Source organism: Taeniopygia guttata, chromosome Z (assembly GCF_048771995.1).
Source record: "Taeniopygia guttata chromosome Z, bTaeGut7.mat, whole genome shotgun sequence".
Classification (NCBI taxonomy): domain Eukaryota; kingdom Metazoa; phylum Chordata; class Aves; order Passeriformes; family Estrildidae; genus Taeniopygia; species Taeniopygia guttata.
Window position 1 is genome coordinate 44173700 of NC_133063.1, and position 26204 is coordinate 44199903.

The following is a 26204-nucleotide window of genomic DNA, read 5'->3' on the forward strand; positions in this document are numbered from 1 at the left end:
AAATTTATTTACAGCACAATAACAAAAGGACAATTCCTGTTGTTACCTGTTAGATCCCAGTATTGCAGATTTGGGTTGGTCTCAAAACTTCCCAGGATGAGACGAAGAGAGGGTTATATTTTTACAGTCCCAGCACCTCTTCCAGGCAAGTGCTTCCAGCAGGTAGCTGTTTCTTTAGATATTAATGCTCACATACCCTCATTTTTGCTGTCAGCTGCAGCCTCTAGCAACCCGCTTCCGGCAATAACCTTGTCAGTTCTCCCTGGACAAGCTGGGAAAGTTGTTTTCTGAGTAAGAGCTGCAGAAACATCAGCCAACTTTGTGGGAAATGCTGCTGGTGATGCACAAGTGGCATCGACTTCTTCCCTGCCAGCTATGTCTGGCACCAGAGCCAGAATTTTGAGCTTTGAAAGAACACCATGTTCTAGATAAGACACTGAATCATGACTAGTTTTAGTAACAGGTCTCCTCTCTCTGTCAAAAGTAGAATGGAGTCAGGTGCTCAACTTGACTCAATGCTTGGAATGCTATTTGGATGAAAAGGTCTTGAGATCTTTACCACACATTCCGTTTCTCTCAGCATGGAGGCTACCTTTGGTTCTCCCTTTCCAGAATGAAATGGAAGTTAACATGAGTATTTGACCAAATTTGTAATGAATGGGCTCATATTTGGTATTGACTAAACATTTTTAGGGCAGTGGATTGGATCGACAAAACCCATCATTTGCACCCTTAATATCTTTGATTATAGAAGATCCTTATGTTTAAGTGAAAGGTCAATTAACAATGGGATAACCCCTAAAATTTATAATTATCCTTTTATTTTTCTTCTTTTTTGAAAGAAAAATTGGATCTTCTTCTTTTTTTTTTTTTTTTCATGTTTTTGAAAGAGATGCAGGACTTTTATATACTGCAGAGTTCCACAGAGTTCAGGAAACATTTCCAGATGGACAAATTTAGTTTTAAACCAAAACCATAGAGTTAAAATATTATTGATATTGTGAGAGATTCTCCTTCTTAAGGAACTACAGCATTAATAAACTGTTTATTTGTCATTTGTATTCTTTGCAGAGGAAGACTTCATATCAATGACTAAGTAGTAAAGAAAATAGAATTAATGTGACTAACTCATAAGGTTGTAAAACATCTTGGAATTTTTTGTAGATTGTATTGTGAGGCTTGATCTGGAGCAACAGGCATATTTTGCCATTGGTGGTCAAAAAGAAAATTATGGGGTTTTATGTAAAACCACAATGTTAATTTTCTTGTCATGGCAACACTTAGTCCTTTCAGAATTCTGTATATCTTATATAGAAATGTCACCCATAACTTTCACCTGTCTGCAATGCTCATTCCCCATCTGCACACAATCACACTATGTAGCCATGCGCTGGGCTTTGTGGATAAAAATTTGTCACCATCAATCTTATAGAAGCATTCAAAACAGAGCTGGATTAAACTGCTGTGGTCCAGTTCTGCAAAATACTCAAGAGTAAACATACCTATTCAACAGTGTTTAAAGCTGCCTTACATTTTTTAAGGTGCTCAAAACTGTTGAAGCTGAAGGCACACAAGAATTTTTTTTTAAGATTTAAGCACATCATTTAGTAGGCAGTGAAGAAGAATTGCCATCATAGTGTAAGGTTTTGTGGAAAAATTAAACAAGTGACAAGCATATTTTGTCAGCAAATTGTATGTCATTCATGGGGATTAAAGGCCATTTCAGAGATTAATATGTTTCCCTGTGTTTATTTATTTTGGTCATTCTTCTGAAAGCTCAAACAAACTAGGGATCATTGAGCCTTCCAAGCCTAGGGAGAAATGTTTCTAGGAAATCCCCTTAAAAATATTAAGAGGATTTAATGCAATATAAAAAAAATTAATTTTTAAGAGGAAGTAATGTTCAATTTTGAAAATTGTAACAATGTTCATTATTCTGTTTGGTTTCAGAATGGCCAGCCCCTTCACACATATTTGCCGTTAAGAATGATATAGCCATGCTGTTTGTTCTTTAATTAGTTTTCTAAACACAGAAAAAACTAAACTGAATAAATCAAAATTACCTTTAATTTCCCAGAATTACAGCCTATTTAAATGGCCTTAATAAGGTAATAATAACCGAAGCTAATAGTAGTTCTACTTCTCTGACCTGTATCTTGCCATGTGATATGCGACATTACTAACTTTAGTGTGATTACAAATTATTCCCATAGTTCAGGCTTAATACAGTATTGATGTTGTTACTAATATAGATTTGTCAGTAAAGATACAAAGGAAAGTCAGTCCCACTTAATGTTAGCTGACAAAACAACTAAAAGAAAAGAAAACCACAAGAAAAAAAAAAAAAAAACAAAGAAAAAGCTGCTGCTACCTTACAGATGAATGCACAGGGGGAGAAAGAAGTACAAGTGAAAAATAATGATTCAATTTCATTAAAGGTGTACTTAACCTGAAAAAGAGAATATAAAGGGGGAGAAATGTTACATGTAGCAAGTATTTGCTATTACCGGGTTTGTAGAATGAGAGTAAGTATTTATTGCTCCTGCTATGCCCTTGTGGTTGATGTCATACATCAACCATTTTACTGGTGTTAATCCAGTAAAATTTAGTGGTTTTTCCTAGATTTATATCATGTACCTTAAAGCAAAATTTGATGCTGAAGTATCTGACATTATATGGTTACTTATTCTAGTATATATCTGGAAAATCATACCAGTTCTGCATACGTGTGTGTTGTCCTGGGCTTGCCTGGCCCTTGGTCCAACCAGTTCTGTTGTATGCTTTACCTACAGCGCTCTGAGCTGAAATATAGCAGGTACCATAATCTCTGGAAGATTATGTTTGTGAGATCCCAGCTGAGTGCTGTAGCTGGATTTAAAAGCCCATCTCTCTTGTACCATTCTAATTTGAAGACAAACAAGTTAATGCACAGCACAGATGATCTGAAATAACCTGTTTGACCATGCTCTACACCAGGAGATAAAATATCATGTATTCATTTACCAGTTCACAAAAAGCAGTCATTGTACTGATTTTCAGCTCTTAGTTTCCCAAATTTCTTTTCATTCACTTTATATTTAATTGATCAGGGAGCAAAAGGTCCCCTGGATAACTGAGTTTCTTGCCATTTTTTTACCTGTGGAACAATAACAGACATTGCCTAAGCATGAGGTTTGAGTTAAACTCCAAAGTAAAGTCCAATGCAAAAAATATCCCATATTTTATTAGAAAGCATTAAAAGTCATGCGTGTTAAGGCTCAAGCATGTGAATATGAAGGAGTAATAAATGTTCCTGTGTCAGCTCAGCTGGGACAACTCACGTGTATTTACCCTGTAGCAAATATGAGGTAATATGCACTAAGCTTTTAAAAGAAAGACTTTACCCTACTTACCTTGTATTCATCCAGGACTAGGAGTGTCTACATGGATTTGTTATCACAGTTTAGCTCACGTTTTTAACTAATTACATAAATAAATTATTTGTGCACCTGGCACACTAGGCCAGATGTTGTTCATATGCATAATAAAGAATCCTATCTTGCCTGCAGAACTTGCTTTTTAATCAAACAAGGCAAAAGGTGGTTGTTATTCCCTATTTTGCAACAGGCTGAACAGAAATGTCATGTGACCAGGAGCTAGGTAGCTGTACTAATCTGAAGGAAGACACAGAACTGAATTCAGATATCTAATGAGATAGCTGTGAAATCATCCTTCTGATCAGTAGACAGGCACTCTCACCAGAATAACTCCCTGTTTTTTTCTCACAAATATATGAGAAAATATGAAAGAAATATCTGAATACTCAAGAGAAATGTCTGAGAAATATTTCACTGCTGGTGGTTCACAGGAGTCCTCTCCCAAATGCATAATTCAACTGTTATTATATAGGAATAAAGGATTATAGGAATAAAGCATTCAGTGGGGTTTGTGAACCCTCTCTTGCAAATCATGGGACTTGGGTCAAATGGGAAGGAAGCTCATTGCTATCACAACCCTCTTCACAGGTGTGCTCAGCACCTGTTAGGAAAATGGTTTAAGAACAACAGTGTGAAATTGGTTTGGTTACATTCAGGCTTCTGCTTACCCAAAATTCAGAAGAAATCAAGGAAAATATCACAAGCGGATTGTGGATTTATTGCATGTATTAAAAGTGCCATCTTAAACATCCTCTGCCAAAATCACCAGCAAAAGCTTTTCCAGTGAGGAGAATCCAAGAAGCTCAATTTACAGCCATGTGTGTTCACTACTCTGCAAGATCCACACTTTATATAACAACCTGGTCTTGAATGTGGTCTTTACTTGCTCTACTATAGATAATTAAACAAGTAGAAAAGGTATGGGAATTATGAGGAATGCCCATTAGTCAAGCATGTGGTTTTTGACCTAAAAATTTTACTTAATTCTGTTTAAATCTCATCTTATTTTGCAATAAATAACTATATAACTATAGTTACAGCAGAGATTAGCAGCAATTCCAGGCAACATCTGGAGATACAGAGCAATTAGGTTTGCACTTGAGGAAAATTCTTCAAACTGATGTTTTTCATGACCTGAAATTAAAAGTTATAGTAAGAAATATTGAAAGACATCTATTTTTATCTTCCTTTCATCCCAACGCAACTCATTTCTTTTATCCCAGAGATGACAAGTACCTAGTAAATATACATGTACATTCTTCCCATAGAGGTCATGCTGCATGCCATCCTAAGCTTGCCATTCCTTCAAAGACGATGAGCAAAAATGCATTCTAATTCCTGATACGAATATGCTAAAGACCAAGTCATGAAGAGTGCTTCCCTTTTGAATGTTCGATGTATTCAAAGAGCACTGTAACAGCTCTTTAGAAGGGGCATTTTTCCAGGGAGTTGATTTTCTGGGGTCTTTTTCCCACTTAAATGAATGGGGTTTTTTTGCATATGGGAACCTGTGATGACAAATCTTATCCAGTAGAATAAAGAAAAAGAGAAGGGAATTAAATGGAGGGAGACAACATGGTCTAGTAAATAAAGTTACAGACTTGGGGGAATCAGGAGACCTAGATACTATTCCCAGCTCTTCCCTGAAGTGTGACTTTAGGCAAGTCTCTGAGCAAGTTCTCCCTCACCACTCTGCTGTCTATTTATATTGTAAACTCTTCAGAGCAAGCATCATCCTTTGCTGCATGTTTCTACAACCCCAGCTGCAAAGGAACGCTGTTCTGCAAATAGTAATTAAAGTGAGCTGCCACAATCCACTTGTCAGTGAAAATGTTTGTCTTTCTGCAGACAATTCTTGGTAGTAAACAGTGTCCAGATCATAGGAAAAAAAATACCAAAATCATCCCAGGAATAGACACAGGAATTTAGTGACATCAGCAATTCAAGTGCGTTATTCTGCTAAAAAAAAAAAAAAAATCATCCAGGTTCTGAAAAAATATCATCTAAAATACATGAGTTCCAAGGAAAAACGTTAAATTCAGAGGCCTGGTGGTCTAAAACCATAGTATGTCTGATAGAGAGGAATCATTTTCTTCTTGGGTAAAGAGTTGGAGGAAATAAAGGGACAAAAGTCCCTCCTGTTAACACCTCCCTATTTACTGGGCATGCTTTGCCTCAGCAGAAGATCTGTTCACCTTAAAATTTCCTAAAGGAAACTACTATAGCCAGAGAGTGTGATATTGTATATTTTAGCCTCACTGAAAAGTATTCAAATAAAAAAAAAAAAGATGGAGCCTGGCAAGAGAGGGTTATCTACATAACTCTAACATCCACTACAAGGACAAGAGGTTAGGTTCTTCTGCCACAGAATGTTAAGTTGAAATGCAGGCACTTTCCTGCATAGAACACTCTTGTGGATGTTCTTTTCTGAACTTTTGTAGAAGTGTTCAGGGCTTGAAATTCATGATGCAACATGGACATAAAGTTAAGTAATCCTGAAATACAGTCTTATTGTTTTCTCTTTAATGCAGTAATTTCTGACATCTACTTTCCTAGTTTTAAGTGAAAGACGACATTGTAATTTAAGCACAAATTTGAGCTTATTCTTTACTCAGAGTTCAATCACCATTTACATAGTCATTTTTTGCACCTCAGTGAGAGTGGGGTGCAGTGTAAGTTTTGGAACTTGGGTGGAATGAATCCTAAGTTATCTCAAATCCTAAAATGAGAGCCATGCACCATGAACTTTGATCATGGAGTTCACACACAGGGCAACACATAAGAGCTTAGTCCTACATCAAACATGACCATATTAGCCCTTCCTAACAGCAATGTGGATTTATCAAGCCCAGTCTACAGATTGTGAGAGCCAGCATGTATTAAATAACAAAAGGTCCCTGCAACTCAATATGTATAACTTAACATTAATGCTGCAGGTACATATAAAACAGTGGATCAGGTAGCCATGTTACATTCCCAATAGCTTTGAGCTCAGCCCTGTCTAATCATCAAACACTGGCTCACTTCCCAGAGGGATTTTGCAGCCATTGCTGCAACTGATGAGCACCTGTGGTGGGTGGACCACATCCAACAATTAAGCACTCACCTAGATTCTCACTCACACCTGTCCCCAGCAGGATGGGAGAAAATAGGGGTAGCAAAACCAATAAAACTTGTTCAAGGTTCTTCTAGAGGAGGCAAGAGGGTAAAACCCAAGTGATACAAAGGCAATTGCCATATCCCACAACAAGAATGATGCCCTGCCTGTCTCCAAGCAGCAGCTGACTTAGAAGACAACCCACACACACTCTCCAGTTTTTGCTGCTGTGCAGGCGGTTGCTATGTGGTAAGAAATACCAAACCGTGGTTAGTTTGGGTCAGCTGTCCCAGCTGTGTCTCTCCCAACCTCTGGCCCACTCCCAGGCTGGACGTTGCAGGGGGGCAGAGTAAGAAACAGGAGAAGCTTTGACGCAGAAAACACTATTCAGCAAAAGCTAAAACTGTGGTGTGTTGCCAGCATAGCTTCAGCCAGAAATCCCAAACACAGAAATATACAGGCCAGCATGAAGAAAGTTATTTCATACCAGAGAAATTCAGTACAGCAATGGAAATTAGTGTCAGTTTGATATATTTTCCCTCATCACCCACTCTCAGCCTGACCCTTGTGTTTGAAAGAGTGTCAAATACAACCAAATCCTGGGATAAACTCATAGTAAGTTTATTATAATTGTTGAATTTCTTTAAGATTCTTTTAAGAAAAGTGTCATTCAGGACACTATGTAAACCAGTGACTTTCAATGTAGGATTTAATAGTGTATTTCAGAGGAGCCAACTAAGTATGAGGTATACAAAAATCTGTCCACGCATCAAAAAATTTTAGGAGTCTGCAAGCAGGGAGTAGAGAGGGAGAGAAAAATTGACTTTAAGAAAATTTCAAGATCATATTGATAATGAAATTTATTTTTTATTAGTATAATACTTTAATTTTAATATCAGAGACAAAACAATCTGAATTAACAATGTAGATGCACAAAAAGTTTTTACATTACAAGCAAAGCTTCTTGTCAGCTTCATTTAAAATTATTTCTTTCTATCCTTTGACATATTTATTTGTCTTTGCAAATTTTTTTTAATTTATTTGTATAAAAGTTTTCTGTGTTCAACAGCAGCTGGAATCCTAAAATGAAATTAAAACCAAGTAGGTGCCAATATATATATTCAATAGATATGAGACTAAATTAAACTAATTGACATTTTATTAATACTCTCCTGTTTGTTCCCGCAGAGTTAAAATTGTACTCTAGATCCCATTACATGAAGATATAATTTGGACCATCTGGTGGCCAAACATTTCTGGTTGTAAATAAGTCGATTTTTGTTAATTATTTATTTGGGACCTTTTGTTTATTACACAATAGTCTGGAAAGGGAGAAGAAATAGCTGAATGTGCTGAGGTTTATAATACATCTTTTATAAGCAAAACTATGTTTTGCAGGAAAATCTGGTTGAGGTAGGAGAGAATGCTGAATATTCATTTGCATTAGAAAACTTTCTGAAATGATTCTTGTTTGCAGCCCTTTTGGCTTCATTTTGTTTGAACATACAGGCAGTTAGAAAAGACATTCAGAAGCAGTAAACACTTAGCTGTAATGGTAAACTCTAAGAAGGAGAGAAATTATTTGTTTGTCACAGAATAAAAGGGTCTGTCATTAAAAAAAATTTATGACAGAAAAAAGGTAAAGAAAAAAGGTAAATCCCTTTGATAAAGATAATGAAATTTTGGGAGTATTTGTAAAGGAAAGTTGAAGACTTTTCATCACTGGAGGTCTTCAAGAACTTATCAACTACTATCAGAAATTATTTGGATAGAACCAATCTTTTATTGAGGAAGTACACTTGAATTTTTAAAAATGAACTACTCAGATTCCCAATATAAGTGCCAGCTGTGTTTTCAGTATTCACAAATATATATCTCCTTATATTTTTGATAACTGGCATAATTTTGAACTTTAGTTTTTGATCAAAGTCCTTAATACTGTGAGACATAAAAAGATCATGAGATTTGCTTAGTCATTGGTTTCAAAAGAAACTTGAAATAAAGATCAAATTTCATTTGGTTCATTAAAAACCCTGAAATTCTTGCTTTTTCTCATATCCTGTATTGCAAACAAACTTCCAAATATCCACATTGAAGGAATATAAAATGCTACGATGTCCAAGAAGCCTTAATAAATTGAGCAGTTATTTATTCATATCTGAAGCAAAGGCAATACTTACTTCTGAGCTTTAGACAAAACCTAGATCAACCATAACCATCCAAAAATGGAAATCTTTGGTCTAGGGCTATGGGAGCTAGGAAAATCCCTGTCTGACTGCAAAAGAATAAATATGTTACAGTTAAAAAAATGTCTAGCCATTTAAACCAAGTCATTGAAGGTACTTTTGAATGAAAATCACAAGTCTTAATGATAAAACTGAAAAGGAAATTTGTAGGCAGAGGCAGAGAGCTTAGCAGGAATGCTGTAAGAGCAATAAAGTTTGAAAGATAATGTTCCTTATTGAGTAGGAATGACAAAAAAATGAAGAAAAACAAAATTACTATGAGATTTTTTTTTATTCACTTGCAAAACAGACAATTATTTGCTATCCCTGACAGTCCTTAACCACACAGGCAAGAGGAAAGGAGTATCTGTCTAGTTGCTCTCAGTTCTTCCCCTATTCTCTTCTGCTGGGCTGATTCCATCTCAGTTTTGAGCTCCCTAGTTAGGGGTAATTTCATAATATTTTTTGTCTAAATATTTTTAATTCTAACAGAACTTAATATCAAGTAATTACCATTCTTACTCTTAATTAAAATATTTTCTTTCACTTATTTCTCACATTGCTTATAATTATGAATATGGCTTCTTTTGCTTCAGTGACAGTAGCATGTGAAAAGTATGAGTTGGACTAAACAGTGTACTCTCCTCTAGATGTACACACATATGATCCTGACATATAGCTGAGGTCCTCAACAATATTGATATATACCTTTAATCTAGTAACATTAATAAAACGTTCATAAATAGAGGAGTGAACCCAAGTTTAGATATTCATTTCCCATTATGATGTGGGTTGTCTCAAAAAAACAGGATACCATAATCAGTAGTAAAGGGAAAGAGAATAAATCTGCCTCATATTATTTTTGTTTGTTTGCTTTTTCTTATTTGGTTGCTTTATTGGTTTGGTTTGGTTTGGTTTGGTTTGGTTTGGTTTGGTTTGGTTTGGTTTGGTTTGGTTTGGTTGTATGGGGTTCATTTTCCCACTTGATTAGGCCTGTAAATGGATTTTGGGGAAAATCACTGTTTTGGATGAGGGACACAGAGGACTTTATATCACTTCAGAAGCCCTCCAGCCTCAAATGTCTTGTAATAGTCAAAGAAACCATTCCTGACAGCCATTTAAATCACACTCTGTTATAAACCTTTACATGGTTTATAATGTAAACAGTCTTTGTAGTCATGCAGCACAATTTTCTGTGGAACACAAAATTAGTTCATGAGTCCTTGAGTTGATTCTTCATGGAATTAGAATGGGTGTTAAACAAAGAAAAAGGATAAGGATAAAGTGAAGGAGGAGGAGGAGGAGGAGGTGGAGGGGGAAAAAAAGTGAAGAAAGAGTGCCAGCACTACCGAGTTTACTAGTGTCAATATAATTTTGGTTTTAATGGTTTTAGTTTTGATGGAGGAGGTTTTTTTTTTTTTTTGTTCTTTGGTGTTGTTGTGGGGTTTGGGTTTTTTTGGACGGGGGTGGTTTTTTTTACTGTTCAAGTGCTATACACTGGATATTGTCAGCCCTGTGTTTGTTAGACCAAAGAATAATCTCTTTCCATTTTTTCTGTGAACACATAGAGTCCAAGTTTTAGTCTTTTTCCCAGAACAGTGTAAAGTAGCTGAAAAATAAATAAAAATTTTGGTGGGTACTGGAGCAAAAATGTGGCTGCAAATATGGAGCAGTTTATATTCAACATCAATAGGTATTGTGACAACTGGGAAACTCAACAGAAAGAAATATTTGCCATCCCTAGGAAGGTGAAAAGGACATGACTGATATGTACATTTTCCCTGGAAAGAAGAAATGAACAGGGGAAAGCATGGGAAAAGGGATTTGAAGCCATCAGAGTGGCACACGCTGGGCGTATTCTCCTGCTTGAGGGGCAAAACAGAAGAGAATGAGAACGAGTAGTAAAGGGGGATGCAAAGACCCTGATGCAAGGAAGAAAGAAATCCGTATAAAAGAAAAAAATTCCAAAAAACCAAGAGGCTCTGGGGCAGTACAACAGACTAACCTGGCATGAGCTGTGTCAGATGCAATGGGCCTGATGGCAGACTGAGTGCTGTGAACCATGAAAAGAATAAAGAAATCTTAACTATAGGAAAGCCTGTGGAAATGCTCTTTGGTTTGCACCATTGTATGTTCCCAAAGTATTTAAAACAGTCTGACATCCCAGCTAACCCATTTCAAAATATGTGTATCTGAAAAGAAGCTGCTAAGTCTTCACTTTGGGGGCATTGGTTTTCATAGCAAAATGTACTGCAGAACTGGGGGCAGCCAGTAATGCAGATCTCCCCCAAACAGCTTTGGAAGAAGTGATCTGCACTTTATCCACTAATTTAGAAGCTTCTTTAGATAACACTTTCATCTATTTCCTCTCATAGTTTTTCAAATTCTGAGCTGGATCTACCAGTGCTGCCAATATCACAGGGAGGTATTGTTAAAGATTTAGGGGGAATTATTCTTCTCCTACAAACTGCGGGACTGGTTCTGCTTCCTCCCTACAGAGCTAAGAAACTAATTTTCATGATGTTGAAAAAGAGAAATCTTTTCTGATGCTTTTTCTTTGAATGCTTTATGTGTAGAGCAGCGTTCATTTCCTCCATGATGGTGATTATTTCACAAATCTGAGTGAATAATTCTACCTAAGTATTTATATTTCAATATTTTATTAAATGATCACTTGTATTATCCACTCAGTACAACAGGAGCCAACTATGTGGCTCCTTCAAGACTAGGAGAGGTAAAACCATAGGAGGCGGCATTTCTTTCTTTAGGGCAAAGTCTAATCAGGAAAGTACATAACCAGTCATAAGCCACTATTGTTATACCAGCCTTGGAGTGTAAACCAAGCCAACCTTCCTGCATTAGCACAGTTGAAGAATAAAGCTGCTGACTTTTGGGTCTGGCACAATTTTGAGCCACGTTGTTGCTAATCCAGACCGAGGAGAAATAGCAGAGAAGAATCTGGAGCCATTTTTCTTTCCCTGTTTTAATTTTTTTACAGTTCTCTTGACAGCTTACTGTGCTGCTGTTGTATTTTGGTGTGGTCATGTCGACAGACAATCAAGAGAGACCATGTGTCTCAGTTTTCCAAACCCTATATGAGTTACCTGCCTTAAGACACCTAATAACTCAGCTCATGGATTTCCCAATATATGAGGTAAATACAATGCCAAAAATATTATGATCTTAGTGTTTGGCTGTAGTGTACAGTTTAGAATCCCTAATATTCATTTCTCCTAATCTCATTCAGGTCAACAAGAAAACTGTGCCTGCTCATAGCAGGGCTGGACTGCTTTGGCGAGTTGTGCTTTCAAAGAGCTGTGTGCATCATTACATAGACCATATGCTTGATCATACAAAATAGGAAATAGTGACCAGAACTAAACTGAAAAGCTGGCCCTATAATTTCAAAGGAAAGAAGAAAAGGAAAATAATGTTACCTTCAGAGACACTTTGTACCTGCACACACTAAGGTTAATCAAATCTTATGATTCGGAGTATATGGCTGATTAGCTTGTGTCTGGAAGCACTTCCCCTTATTTGCCATTCTACTCTTAGCTGCAAAAAGAACAAAGTTCATGCTAGTTCTAGTATATTTTTGTCATTTTTTCACTCATTCACTTGCTACAGAAACTTTAAAATCTACTGGTTGTACTGAGAAGTGCCCTATACAGAACAGCTCTATTCTGACAGAGAGGTTGGAAAGCCTGTGTCATGGTTTGACGCTGGCATGATGCCCGTGCCCCCCATGAAAATGCAATTTCTCAACTGAATGCTGTGAAATGCGATCGAGAACAGAGCAAAACATGCCCAAGCCTAATAACAGGAAAAAAACTTTATTAAACTACTACCACTATGCTACTATAAAAGAGGAAAAAAAAAAAAAAAAAAAAGAAATGCACACAATTTAAAATGAAAACCTTCCAAAGCATTCCTCCTCCCATGACCCAACTCCAACAAACCACAGTGAGACACAATCTAGACCCCAATCAGGTTTCCACCCTCCAGATAATCAACACTCAGTCCATCTGCAGGGAGAGAGGAGTCTCTCCTGTGCCACAGACCCCCAAGAAACACGGCTGCCACATCCTGTGCTTCCATGTCTCCACATGGCACCGCCCGGAGAAAAAGTTTGCCAGTGGTGACCCTCTCCTTTCCATGCACAGTGCTCTCATCACCAATGCATGGATGGACAGACTGCTTTTAGGATTTTTCCTTTCAAGGATGCCCTCCTTAACTTTTCTCTGTTCGCTCCACTTCTGTCTTTTCCCAGCTGAAGCAGGTCTCTTTGGCTCACCGGCATCCCCCTAAAATACAGTCTCTCTTGGAGGAGAAGATCAGTTCAATCTGTGGCTACCAAGAAAAAGTCCAGCCAAAAGCCACTCTATCATCTCCTCCCACCTGGAATTTCTCCTTCTAACCCTCAGGAAGGGTTAAAAGTCCCGACTCCCAGAGATGGCTTGCTGCCCAGGCTCCAGCTCCCACAGCCCGGCTGGGCACCTTGCGGCCCCCCCGCTCTTCTCCTTCCCCGCGGTGAACTGCTGATAAAACCACCGCCGTCTCTTTTTCTCTCTTGGGAGAGAGAGACTCTGAGGGGAAATGGAGACATCCCAGGTTTTCTCCACCCTTCCATCTGCAGGGGGCCAGCCCGGTTCCAGTCCCTCCACCCTTGGGCCTACCTCCCAAGGCCACATGGCTTCTCCCCTCCTCCACCCAGCTCGTGGCTGGGCATGCCTGGGGAGAGTCCTGCACTGACCGCTGACCCAAACCCAAGAGGGCAAGTTTTCCTGGGAATTCTGCTTTTAACCCCTCTGTGTTCTCAGAGGCGTGTCTACCTTCAATTGGTCAATGTCCAAATTGACCTCTTCCTTCCAGAAAAATTCTTTGTCTGTGTCAAACCATGACAGCCTGCAAGTTTTGATATGTATCAGAAAACAAAATTATTTCACCCTTATTACTGTGAAGTGCCTCCCTTCTTATGAAGATTTATAGATGAGAATTAATTATACTTCTATAAACACTAGAGGTAGGAAAGTCTGTTTTCTCCTGCAACCTATGGAGGTATTTTTGAATTATGATTTGAATCATAGAGAGACTAAATGGGGGCTAGTGTTGCATGTTCTGATTTGCTTTGCTTTCATTTTTAACCGTCATAATTATTAAGAATGTCCAGAAAAAAAACTCAGGACTTTCCTTCCTTCTCTCTCTCTCTCTCTCTCATTTCCATGTGAGATCCTCTTTATCCTGTCAATCTTCAAAGTCCTGTGTCAACCTACCTATTAATTTTGGCACTCTTTTCTTTTCTTTTCTTTTCTTTTCTTTTCTTTTCTTTTCTTTTCTTTTCTTTTCTTTTCTTTTCTTTTCTTTTCTTTTCTTTTCTTTTCTTTTCTTTTCTTTTCTTTTCTTTTCTTTTCTTTTCTTTTCTTTTCTTTTCTTTTCTTTTCTTTTCTTTTCTTTTCTTTTCTTTTCTTTTCTTTTCTTTTTTCTTTTCTTTTCTTTTCTTTTCTTTTTGAAGAGGCCCCAACTTTGTCCATTCTGTACAGTTCTATCAACTTCATTACAGTTCTAGCAATTTACTCTCGGTGAAGAGTTGGCCATGGGGCCTGTAAGGATTTATGATGTCAAGGTCATGCAATTACAGGCATTTATAATTTCATGAAGAGTTTAAGGCACAGGTAATTTGCAATGTAATTATTAGGGATTTAAGCACCTGTGTGCATGCCTGGCCTCACTGCCTGTCACGGGGGTGAAGCACGTACCTGAGCTATCCATAACTTCACAAAGCACCATTGGCAAGGCACGATCTCTTGAGAGCACTTCTCCCACTCTCCTTCTCATGCTGTGTCCTGGGTCCAGCCTATTTCAGGTGATGCAAAGTGATTTTGCAAAGTGATATTAAACAGCATACTGTATTGCTACATAACCTTAAAAATGAAGTGGGCAAAACTCTGAGGAAAAGGGGAAAGGTGTGTCAGAGAGGACACTGGGCTGTGTGCATTTCATGGCTACAAAAATCAAGCAATCTTGAGATGTACTATGGTTTAATTATTCTGCCTTAATAGTCTTGGGAAGGCAAACATATTTTGGCTTCTGAGGACCACTGTGAGAAATAGAAAGGGAAGCTTTAGGCAAGATATTCTTTTCCTACCTCAGATAAAGTTCCTTATTAAATATTCCTTATTAATCCTTATAATGCCTGACTCTTGTAATTTGCTTCCTATCTGCTTAATAAAAGCAGCAATCGAATTTTTCCTTGAAAAGGCCAAATCTGATTGAATTGACAAGGAATTGTGGTCAAAGGATTCTTGAATAAGTACCCTACACTATTGTCCTCAAAGCATTTAAATTATCTGTAGCCAAAAGTGAGTTTCTATAATAACCAGAGAGGTCTGGTACCTGCTGGATGCATTATCATTACACATAACTAAAATAATATTAATTATCTATGTATTTATTTTACATAAAACAGCCAGTAAAAAACAAGCAACCAAAATCAAACCAAAACCAACACCAAAGTCAAAGCCAAAACCAAAACCAAAGACAAAACCGTACAACAAAACTTCCCTGCTAAGAAAAAAATAAAATCTTTAAATTATGAAGAAAAGTAAATGAAAGGTAATTACTCAGATAAAAATATATCTGATCTTCTTAGACTGACCTTACTACTTTGACAAAAAATATATAAGGATAATAGGGTTTTTGCTAGTCATGGATTGCCATGATTTCCTAGGTTTAGTCTTGTACCTTGTGGAAGAGAAAACAATTATTTCTTCTAAATTGTATAAAGCAGCAGAAAAAATTTTTTGTTCATTTCCTTTGTAAAAATGTCACTTGTCATTCTCTCTATTATAAACTATAGCTTTATTTAGAATAGTCCTTAATTAAATTACACTTCTAGTGTTCAATATGTTTACATTATTATTGGAGAGAAGAAAGCAGCAGTTCACTTTCAACTTATGTGTCTGCTTGCAACAGTTTCTAAGCCACCAGAAAGAAGATGAAATTTGGTGGAGCATAAACATTTATTTTTATATTATAGCAGATTTTCAGAATATCTTTATGTATTTATTTATAATGTTTATTAGTACTCTAATGCTAATTTAATCTCTTTGAAAAAAATGTGTCATCAGGCTTGTAATGAATGATAGATTGGGAAATAGGGAATTGATAATGTTTTGCCATTTCAATGTGGTCTGAAATTCTAGTTTAGATCTACACTTAGGAATTATTTATATCCTCTTATGTCTTATCAATTTAAATAATATTCCACTCATTGAGGCATAAAGAATAATGTTAATATTAAAGTTTCTATTTAAAATTTGCTAATTGCACATGAAGGGGTTATATCTGCTGCATTCAGGGTTTTTAAATTTAATTTTATTTTATTAGAAAATCTATGAGGTTAAATCTGCAGAAATTATTGCTTTTAAATGTTGTATAATAAGAATCTTGCTGCTGTTATGAGCGCTGAAAAATGTGCCTTCATCTCAAATAAGCCTTGTTAAAGCTACAGTTCTGGAACTGCCAGGATTTAGTACTAAATTTGGGCCTGATCCAGCTCAGCTTTACTCATGTGAGTAGCTCTGTCTCCTCTGAAGAAATCTGTGCCTGAGCAAGGGTTACTGGAGACCCCTGTGCAAAGTTATTGTTCTGGGGAAAGTCTGGGAATGGAGAAGAAATAGGAATCCGTATATGATTTCAACCCATCTAGGAATTTGCCTCCAAAATTAACATCTCCAAGTAATCTGTTTTAGAGCCAAGGGGCAAAATAAAAAACTGACACCTGTAACAAAGTGTTAAAGAACCCTGAAGACCCATGTCCACACACCTGAATCAGGCAGACAGTCGTAGGCTAGCAGGAAGGGTGAGGACTTGGCAGCCCCATGCAGACAGGAGATTCCTCTGCCCTCTGCTCCTGCTCAGTGCAGCTGAGGGCCAAAATCAGGAAAGCACATTGTTAATAAGAGTTTGCTTTTACAGACTCCTCAGGGGAAGTCACCAAAAGTAGTTTTATCCCCTGGGAAAGGAAATTATTAAAGCAATTATGAGTCTATTGACTACTGAAGTCATGTGGAAAAGTCACTGACTTCACCCTCAACAGGAAATAGCCCAATGTGCCTCTAGAAGTTATGGACTTAAGTGAGTGACACTTTTCTTGTTGTAATGCCAAAAAACAAATCAAGTTTTCTTGCTTTCTGCTCCGAGCACAAATACTAAGTTTGATTCTCTTCCCACTTTCATATAGTGACATCATTCTGGAGGAAAATGACAACAGGATTAAATCATGAGAAAATTGATGAGAAACCAGAATTCATCTGATTTGTCTATGACTGATATTTTAAAGCTACTGAAGTTTTAAAGTTTCAGGTTCACATTGGGTTGGTCTCTGTCTTCTGACAATATATGTTTTTAATTTTTAGCCCTAGATGAATCTGAACAGTTTCATATTTCATTTTAATGAATCATCAAAATATTAGGATTCTTATCCTAATATCTTAAATTTCCCGAATTTGAGCTATTTGTCTTGAAATTTTCCCAGGACAACCTACCACCACATCAGATCCGTTTCATGTCCTAATTGGTACCATGGAGAAAAACACTAATCAATTAAGTTGTCAATTAACAGACAAACAACTCCTCAGTATCCAGGGAGGTTTTCTTGCAATATAAAGTTGCAATAAACAATATTTATATTTCTGTGTATACATATATATGTACACACACACACACACAAAAAAAGCCACATGTATAATTTAAGACTCTCCTTAATGTTATTGCAGTTATTTCCCTCCAATCTTTAGTGCAGCTCTGGAAGGAATGTTACTGAGCTCAAACGATGACACTGATAGCTGAGAGGCATTAGTCTTGCAGTGGCTAATTAAGCATATGAAGGCCACATAAAGGATTGGTTCTATCAGCACACACTCACCATCAACAGCCTGTCCCCTGCAGGGTTAAGAAGACAACGTTAAATGATCACCTGTCCCAAACACCAAATGACAGTTTCAAGGTAGCAAATGAAGCCTGAGCTTACTGACAGATAAACTTGATTCTCAGCTTTGCAATCAAAGGAAGAAAACAGTTGAGGAAAATCACCTTCTGAAAGCTTCTAGACAGAATTTTGTGTTGCCCCTTTTTATGTGTTTTCCTGAGATGCTCCTTGGGAGGAATTCTCATTTCGATGAATGTTCAGGCTATGCAAATTTTGAGCTCACAGCTGACACCCCTTGCAAACCCCGCCTGCCCTCCTCTAGGGATGAATTACCCCTCCGGTACAAATTACACATGCACACCAGATGGGGTGAATTGAATGCTCTAACTAGAAACAGAGGGAGAATGATCTTGTGTTTAATATGAAGGTCAGGGACTCAAGGGACTTTGATTCTATTCCTGGCTCTGCCCCAGACCTTGTATAACTTTGGGTGACTTGTTTAATCGTTCTGCCTTGGTTCTTCTCATCTATAAAATGGGAATGGTAATACTGTACTACGTTGTCAGGGTGTTACAAAACTAAATGACTGCTGGTAAGATGAACTGCAATCTATAGCTGAAAGAGAACACAGACAGGGCATTTGTTACTGCTAATAATCATTTGGGGCAGGAACTTTGACTTTCTTATGTCTTCTAAATATATATGCATTGAAGCTCACAAGTTAATTTTTAGGGGTGCTTTGGAGTAGTTTCTCTCTTAGAGTCTGAAAATTACACAGAAAATAAAATTGTGGAAATATACAAAGAAATTCTACGGAATTAGCTTTAAAAATGTGGGTGGGGTAAGAAGGAGGGAGAATTGTTTTGTTCTACTCACTTGTTTCTTTTCAAACAATTAAAAAAAACCCAAAAAAACCCACCCCAAAAATAACCCCCAAACAAACAAAAAAATATTCAAACCAACAAAAAAAACCCCCAAATTAACAGACAAAACCAAACCAGGAAAAATTTACCCCACCTTTTGGAACATTCTGTTTACTTGTTGACTTTTACAATCTATATCATGTTTAGCTCAATTGCAAAAAAGAAATAACCTACACATCATTGATGATATTCCACACACACAGATACATGTAGCTTTTTTGAAGAGAATGTCTCAGCAAAGTTTTTGACTGTTCTGGCATACTTTTATCATATTTTCTTTCTAGAAAGGCCCACCAACCAAAATTTTTACTGGTTTCCTTCTTTTGCCTGTTCCCAGATTGCTTCTGTTGTTAGAAAATTTAAAACCTAAAAATATCTCTCTTCTCTAATGGAAGGAAATGAACAAATTTACTAAATTACAATTATTGTATTCTATATAATGTTATCGATGAATGACAGCTCTCTAAACATCTCTCTGTATTACAGTGCCACTTTGCCATTATTTGGATCTCAACATCAGAGAATCTCAAAACATTTTCTGGAAAGTAATTAATTAATTAACCCTAACCATCCTGTTTTGTCTCTACTGGAGTCAAAGGATAGTTCTTTTTTCACTGATTTCAATGGCAGCTGGAGGTCGGGCTGTATAATTAGCACGCCTGTAATTTGTCCACTGCCAGCTCTCCCCACAACAAAAAAGCAACACAGCTCTCTCTTTCATAGACATCACTGTCTAAAAGCCTTATCCAGGTAACTTCGTGCATACTGATCTGCTCCTGAATTCATTCAGACACCTCTCAGGGAGTTTTAGCAGGATCTGGCCCTGCATAATCAAATGCCCTTTATGATTTGCTCTTGTTGGTAAAGTTTTGAATATCAAATATTCTGATACAAATTCTCGCCTGGATTGAGAAGTGATTTATTTTAATGGAATGGTATCAAGGCCCCCTTTTGTTCCTCCCCCCATACACCTAGGAAAGAAAGGACATCCTTTTTCTCCCTCAATGAGCCTGCAAATCACTATTCCCCCTGGAGTCTGAATAACTATTCAAAAAAAGTAGCTAACTCAGAATCTGTTCTCATCTTCTCGTTCCTATAATTAAAGTTTTAAATCCTCAACTGTAGAGGTCAAATAGCACATGTAGAACATTTTCACTCCAGCTTACTGACTGTCAGCACAGGGCCAAATCCTTAAGTTTTCATGAAGTCAATGTAGTTAACAGAATTTTTCCTAGAGTTAGGGCCAGATTCAGCCTATTCCTATTTTTCAGACCAGTAAACTAAGGCACAGAATCATTATGGATAGCCACACATACCTGCTCATGGCATAAGAATGAATGGTTGAAATTGTCAGATCCTGAGCTTCAAATGCTAAGCCTAAAATGTTGCCAACCTGATATGTGCAAAGGTAAAATAAATCACTATGTGGCAGCAGAAAAAAAAAAAATTAAATGAAGAGGCCTGGGTTTACTTTGTTGATTCTGCAGAAGATTTTTGATCATGATGTACACAGTTACTTGTCGGGTGCTTTAGATTCTCAGTATGCAGCAGGATAAAAAAGTAGATCTCCATAACTCCTTACTGAAGACTGTTTCTTCAAGAAAAAAATGAGCAGAATTCCATTTATATGCATGTTCACACATGTGTATATATATACATATTTGTATGGCCTCAGAGAAAACTGGAATATATGCGAATTTACATGCTTGAGTTAGTTCAACAAATTGTGTCCCATTCATGCCTGCCCAGGTATGCAACCTGAAGATTATGAGTCTGCCGCTCATAGTCTGCTTGAAGATTATATGGGTGGGGTTTGTGTGTAGAACTGCTCCTACACTCGCCACCAGCCAGTCAACCCTTTGCATCCTCTGCCTGCTCTCTCTGTTGACTCTATAATACAAAATTAAAAGTGTTTTATTCTGTATGTGTGCAGCAGAAAGAGAGACAGAGGTGTTCTGGACACTGGGATCTATTGCATACTGTAAACTGCGGGCAAAAGGAAAGGACTGAAATAGAGGGCAGTTTGAACCTGGCTATCAGTATAATGGAATATGTCACAGCTTGGCTGCTCTCATTTCATAATTTCCTGTTTAAACACAGAACTTGAGAAATGAAGAATCATAAGCAAACAAGATTAAAGCTTTTAGATCAAACCATCCACACCACCTAAAACCTCAACTGATGGTGAGCCAAACATATTTAATTGTGTTTTACTTTTGCCATGATCTGCACATTATATCCATATCTACACTGAAAATCTGACTTTCTACTTGCAGAGCCTTGTGGCAAGCCAGATGCTGCACCTGTTGCACTATTATCATTAATGCTGCACCTAGTGAGAATAATCTGTTACTTTGTGTTGAACCTTATATAATCATCCCAATGTCAATTTGCCGACTCTCTCTCTGGACCAGGGACCAGTTTTTTTGGACTAAACCTCTCCCTAAATATTTTCTGGGAATACTGAACAAAATTCTTTCCACTTGTCTTCATCTGACAACCCAAGCATCTGATTTAGGACTGCCTAAAGCTGTGTCTGCTTAGTCTGTGGAGTCGACTGAGAGGAAAGTAAGCAGCCTGGCTGGTGCTAGAGATTTTAAGTTTCCATCACTGTGTTATTATGATTATGCTTGTAGTAAAGCTCTCCTGCAAGGAGATATATATATATAACCTTGTATGTGAGGAAAACAGGTGATTGCAGCAGGACACAAAGACTACACAATATGCCATCATCTCAGCTGAGTAATATGGGAGCAATTTAACTTTACTCACATGAGAATGCAGGCTAGATTTAGCTTCTTTTGCTCTTTCATTATTAGCAAATGTACATCAGCAGAAAAGAGGCATTATTTAGCTAAATTATCATAACAAAAAAAAAATAAAAGGAAAGGGAGAGGCAAGAATGAGTGTTTTTCTTTTCTAGCTTAGGCATAGGGGAAACCAGAAATACTATGTCTGAAAACTCCTGAGAAACAGGAACAGGCTCCAACAATTGTTCCAATTCTACCTTTCATATTTACATTTATTTGAGTGCAAAACTACAGGCAGGATTGTAGAGACAACCTACCAGAAAAAAAAAAAATTTCATATTTAAGTTTATTTGAGTGCAAAAATACAGGCAGGATTTTAGAGACAAGCTACCAAAAAAAAATTATCCCAGGATTATTCAAAGTTTTATCTAAAAAACCCAAACCAAACAACAAAATAAAAAGCAAATAACCCTCTTTTGCCAACATCTTATTGGAAATCATAACACAAACCTCTGAAAAATGAAAGCCTTCCATTTTGCTGTAAGTAAAATATGCAATACAAAAATTTGTTATGCACATCCCCTTTTTTTCAACCAAGTTATAACACTTATGTTATACAAAGAGGGGAATTTGTAAGAAGGAAGTTTCAGTCAATACAATCAATATCCATAATAAAAATTTACTTTAGTCATAAATTTGGTTTGGAATTCATATGGAATAATCTATTTATTTTCACACAGATGCACAAAAACCCCTCATCATAAATAGGACAATCGTTTCACTTTTCTGCTTTGTAACATCCTTGGAAAGGAAGGAAAATTTTGACTCATTGCACACCAAAAAAGGTACATTGGGCCATTTTCCATTTCTTCCTTCTCCACAGCTCAGTTGTCGGCACTACTTACAAATGGCCAAAATAAATCTCAAAAGTTTCCCCATAAACAGAAGTCTCAGTTTCTACTACCTACTTGTGTTCATTGATTAAGCTATTTTATAAGATAATAAAATAAAATAACCCCCCCACACACAAATAGAAAGCATCACTTGCCCTGAGGCATTCTAGTGCTTCACTCTCCTGCAGAAGTTCATAAGTCATAACTGGAGGTTCATAAAAGGTGTTGATAAGCGGGATAAGCCCAGTTTGGTTGGGGTGAGAGGTGGAGGGTGTGTGTGGCTCCATCCCAGCCATGGATGCACAGCGCAGGCAGACACAGGAGCACTTTGCAGGCCATGGGGTGCACTGACTTAGGCACAGGTTAGACGCAATAGCTCCCCTTACACCTGCACTTACAGGTGGAACTGGCCACTCATCTGTCCTTCAACTCTCTGGTGCGTCCAGTATGTGGCAAATCAACAGAGCCTATGGAGGACAGATGGCAGATATTCATGAGCCTTTTAAAAAAGAAAACAGAGTTGGATGAAAAGGGCAAGAAATCCCTTTCTGGGTTTTTTCTTTTTTTTTTCAGTTACATAAAGAGCAAAAGATCCCTACTGAGAAAGGCTGAATGGGCCAGTGCTGAAACCATGATCCACCCAATCACCCTGATCAGGGCTGTGCAGGATATTTCAGGATAAATGTTAACACTCAGGATATCAGCTAAGACTGCCCACATTTTGTGTTAAATTTCCCTTGCTATGGGCACAAAATAAGTACAAAGGATTGCCTTATTTCTCATGAAAATCAACTTTTATTTTAAGTGTAATTATCTTTCACATTTTTGTCTGTAGTTAGTATATAATGTCCCAGTAACAGAAACATATGGCAAATGCCACACTCATCTCCAAATATGACATAAGGTCTTCTTAAACATTAAAAAAAAATTAAAATCCTATCCTAATTAAAATGTATCGAAGCTCATGTGGAAAAACTCAAGAAAAAAAGAAGGTAACAAGAGCAGGCTAAACCAGCTAAATCAACTACTTCATTTGTAGAGAGATCAAGTCCAGAATCTCTTCTTGAAAATAATTTCTCACTTATCACAAAAAAAACTTGCTCAGATATTGAAATAAAAAACTGTAACATAAAATTTCTGCTTACACTATTTGCTCATTCAATAAAAGAGCTGTACTTATCTGGAATATATCTAATTAATTATAATTTTATATGTATTGAAAATGAGAATTTTTTAAAATTTGATAAAACATATTGGGACTTAAAATATATATATTATTTTTAGATAAACAGCAGTATTTCTATTTAATCACTTGATTAATTTTTCTTCAGTTTTAACTATCACAGAGTATTTTTTCCTTCATCTCATCAAGAATTGCAGGTCCTCACAAGTGTTTATAGCAAGAACATGTTTCCTGCAAAAGCTGGAACTATACAGAGAAATCCAGCAACTTTTCCAAGGTCATCTATGAAATGCAAACGCTTTGTTTTCCCATTATCTGTTATGACTTTTGTATTGCTGTGAAAGCACAAAGGAGATAGCCAAAGACAAATAATTTTTATTATTTGCAAAAGGTGTGTGTATACCGTTGTACTTTTATTATCACATAAACTAGTGTAATCAATAAGCTCAGGCATGTATTAGACTTTGGTTTACTGAAAACTTTGGTATTTTATATTGTATTATCATAACTGATGACCTGAAATCAAAGTAGCATAGAAGTAGTATTCTGTGTTTGTATTAGTTTAACTCTTCTACTGCATTAAATATGCAGTAATGTAATGTAAGTAATGCTGTGACAGGAGTGTGAGAAAAGTTTTAAAAAAGGGGATTTTTTCCCTTGTTTTTAAACCTCCCTGACAAGGTTTTCTCTGGGATCTTGCTTTACATTTTCATATAATTGCACTCCTATCTTACATGAGGACCACTAAGTACTTCTGATCAAGACTTATTCTCTGAGACTGCTTCTTTTTCAGTTATGTAAGAACCTTGGCTTGATCAGACCTTGCCCACATTTGCCATTCTGAGGGTGTAAACACAGCCAGGTCCCTGCAGCTCATCAGATAACTGAGCATCAGCTGAGATGCAGCTGTGTTCGATGTGCACATTTTGAGTCTGTAACAGATGAATCATAATGAAAGTTATCTGAAAGCCATTTCATTATCTCACCTTCACTAAGGACTCACACAAGCAGAGACACAATATGTATTAACTTGCTAAACTTTGGTAATTTTGTTATTTGTCTGAGCCTACAAGGGTATCTATCCCACATATATACAGACAAAACAGCCTCAAGCATAGAAAAATGTACAAATAATTGACTGATATGGGCTTACAGTGTGTTCATGAATGAGATTTTACTTAGGTCATGAATGGTTGTGGTCTTGCCCTGTCTGAAACAGATTTATTGAATCTGTTGCACATCTGAACAAGAAGAAAGGCTGAATGCTGTGTTTTTTTATTCCTCTGTTCCAGAAATCTGCTTGAAAGGCTGATGAACCCTTAACTAAACAAATCTGAAAAGACAGAGATTCTGAGCAGAGATAAAGACATATTTTTAAAAGCAATTTTACCAATTAAAGAGGTTAAGTTTACACATCAGGAGATCACACAGTACTATGATCTATAAGAAAATAAAGAAAAGAAAGCAAGAGAGGGAGGGAGGGAGGAAGGAAGGAAGGAAGGAAGGAAGGAAGGAAGGAAGGAAGGAAGGAAGGAAGGAAGGAAGGAAGGAAGGAAGGAAGGAAGGAAGGAAGGAAGGAAGGAAGGAAGGAAGGAAGGAAGGAAGGAAGGAAGGAAGGAAGGAAGGAAGGAAGGAAGGAAGGAAGGAAGGAAGGAAGGAAGGAAGGAAGGAAGGAAGGAAGGAAGGAAGGAAGGAAGGAAGGAAGGAAGGAAGGAAGGAAGGAAGGAAGGAAGGAAGGAAGGAAGGAAGGAAGGAAGGAAGGAAGGAAGGAAGGAAGGAAGGAAGGAAGGAAGGAAGGAAGGAAGGAAGGAAGGCTAGAAAAAGAAAGAAAAATAAACCAGAACTTCTTTAGGCAAGACAGGAAAGAAAGAGAAGGCAAAGAGATTTTGAGGAGAGTAAGGAAAAAAAGAGTAAGTCATGAGACCATTTTCTGGAAACAGAATTTCTATAGTAGGCTTCAGTTAGGCTTCCCTCCAAGCCTTAGAAGAAACTGAAAGGCCTTTAACTTACAAGATGCCTTATTTCAGGAGGTATGTAAGGGACAGTGAGACCTTACTACTGCTTTTTTGTGAAGCAGTAAAAATGTTTTTCATGTTTGAGGGCTCATTATTTGCTTCTGCTGTTGGGACTTCCATCTCATCTAAGATCACTTGGTCTGTTTAGCCTGTCAAGAGGAGACCGAGAGGAGACCTCACTACACCTACAGCTTCCTCACAGTGGGCAGGGGTAAATAAAGGGGTGACCACTGGTCTCTTCTCTGGTGACCACTAACAGGACCCATGGAAACAACATGAAGCTGTGTCAGGAGAGGTTTAGGCTGACTATCAGGAGACTCAGAGTATGTCTGGGTACGGTCTCTCGGGAATGGTCACAGCCCCAAGCCTGATAAAGTTCAAGGAGCATTTGGACAATGCTCTCAGGCATGTGATGTGACTCTTGGGGTAGTCCTGGGCCAGGAGCTGGATTTTGATGATCATGGTGGGTCATTTCCAGCTTGGGATGTTCTATGATTCTGTGGTCAGAAAGTGATCAGAACAGTGTTCAAATAGCTGTATGAGAAAAGGAGTAAGCTTAAAGTATTTAACATTAAAGGTCACTAATTAGTGTGGATTTTGTCATACCCAGCCAAACATTTTCTGTAGTCTGTCAGAGTTTTGTGCAATGACTTTCACCTCCCAGGTAAGTTTGACTTCATGTACACTTGTGAATAAAATACTGGGCCAATATGATCTGCTTTACATAGTAGACATAATTGAAGCTGTTTTGATTTACACCAGAAAATGGGCCA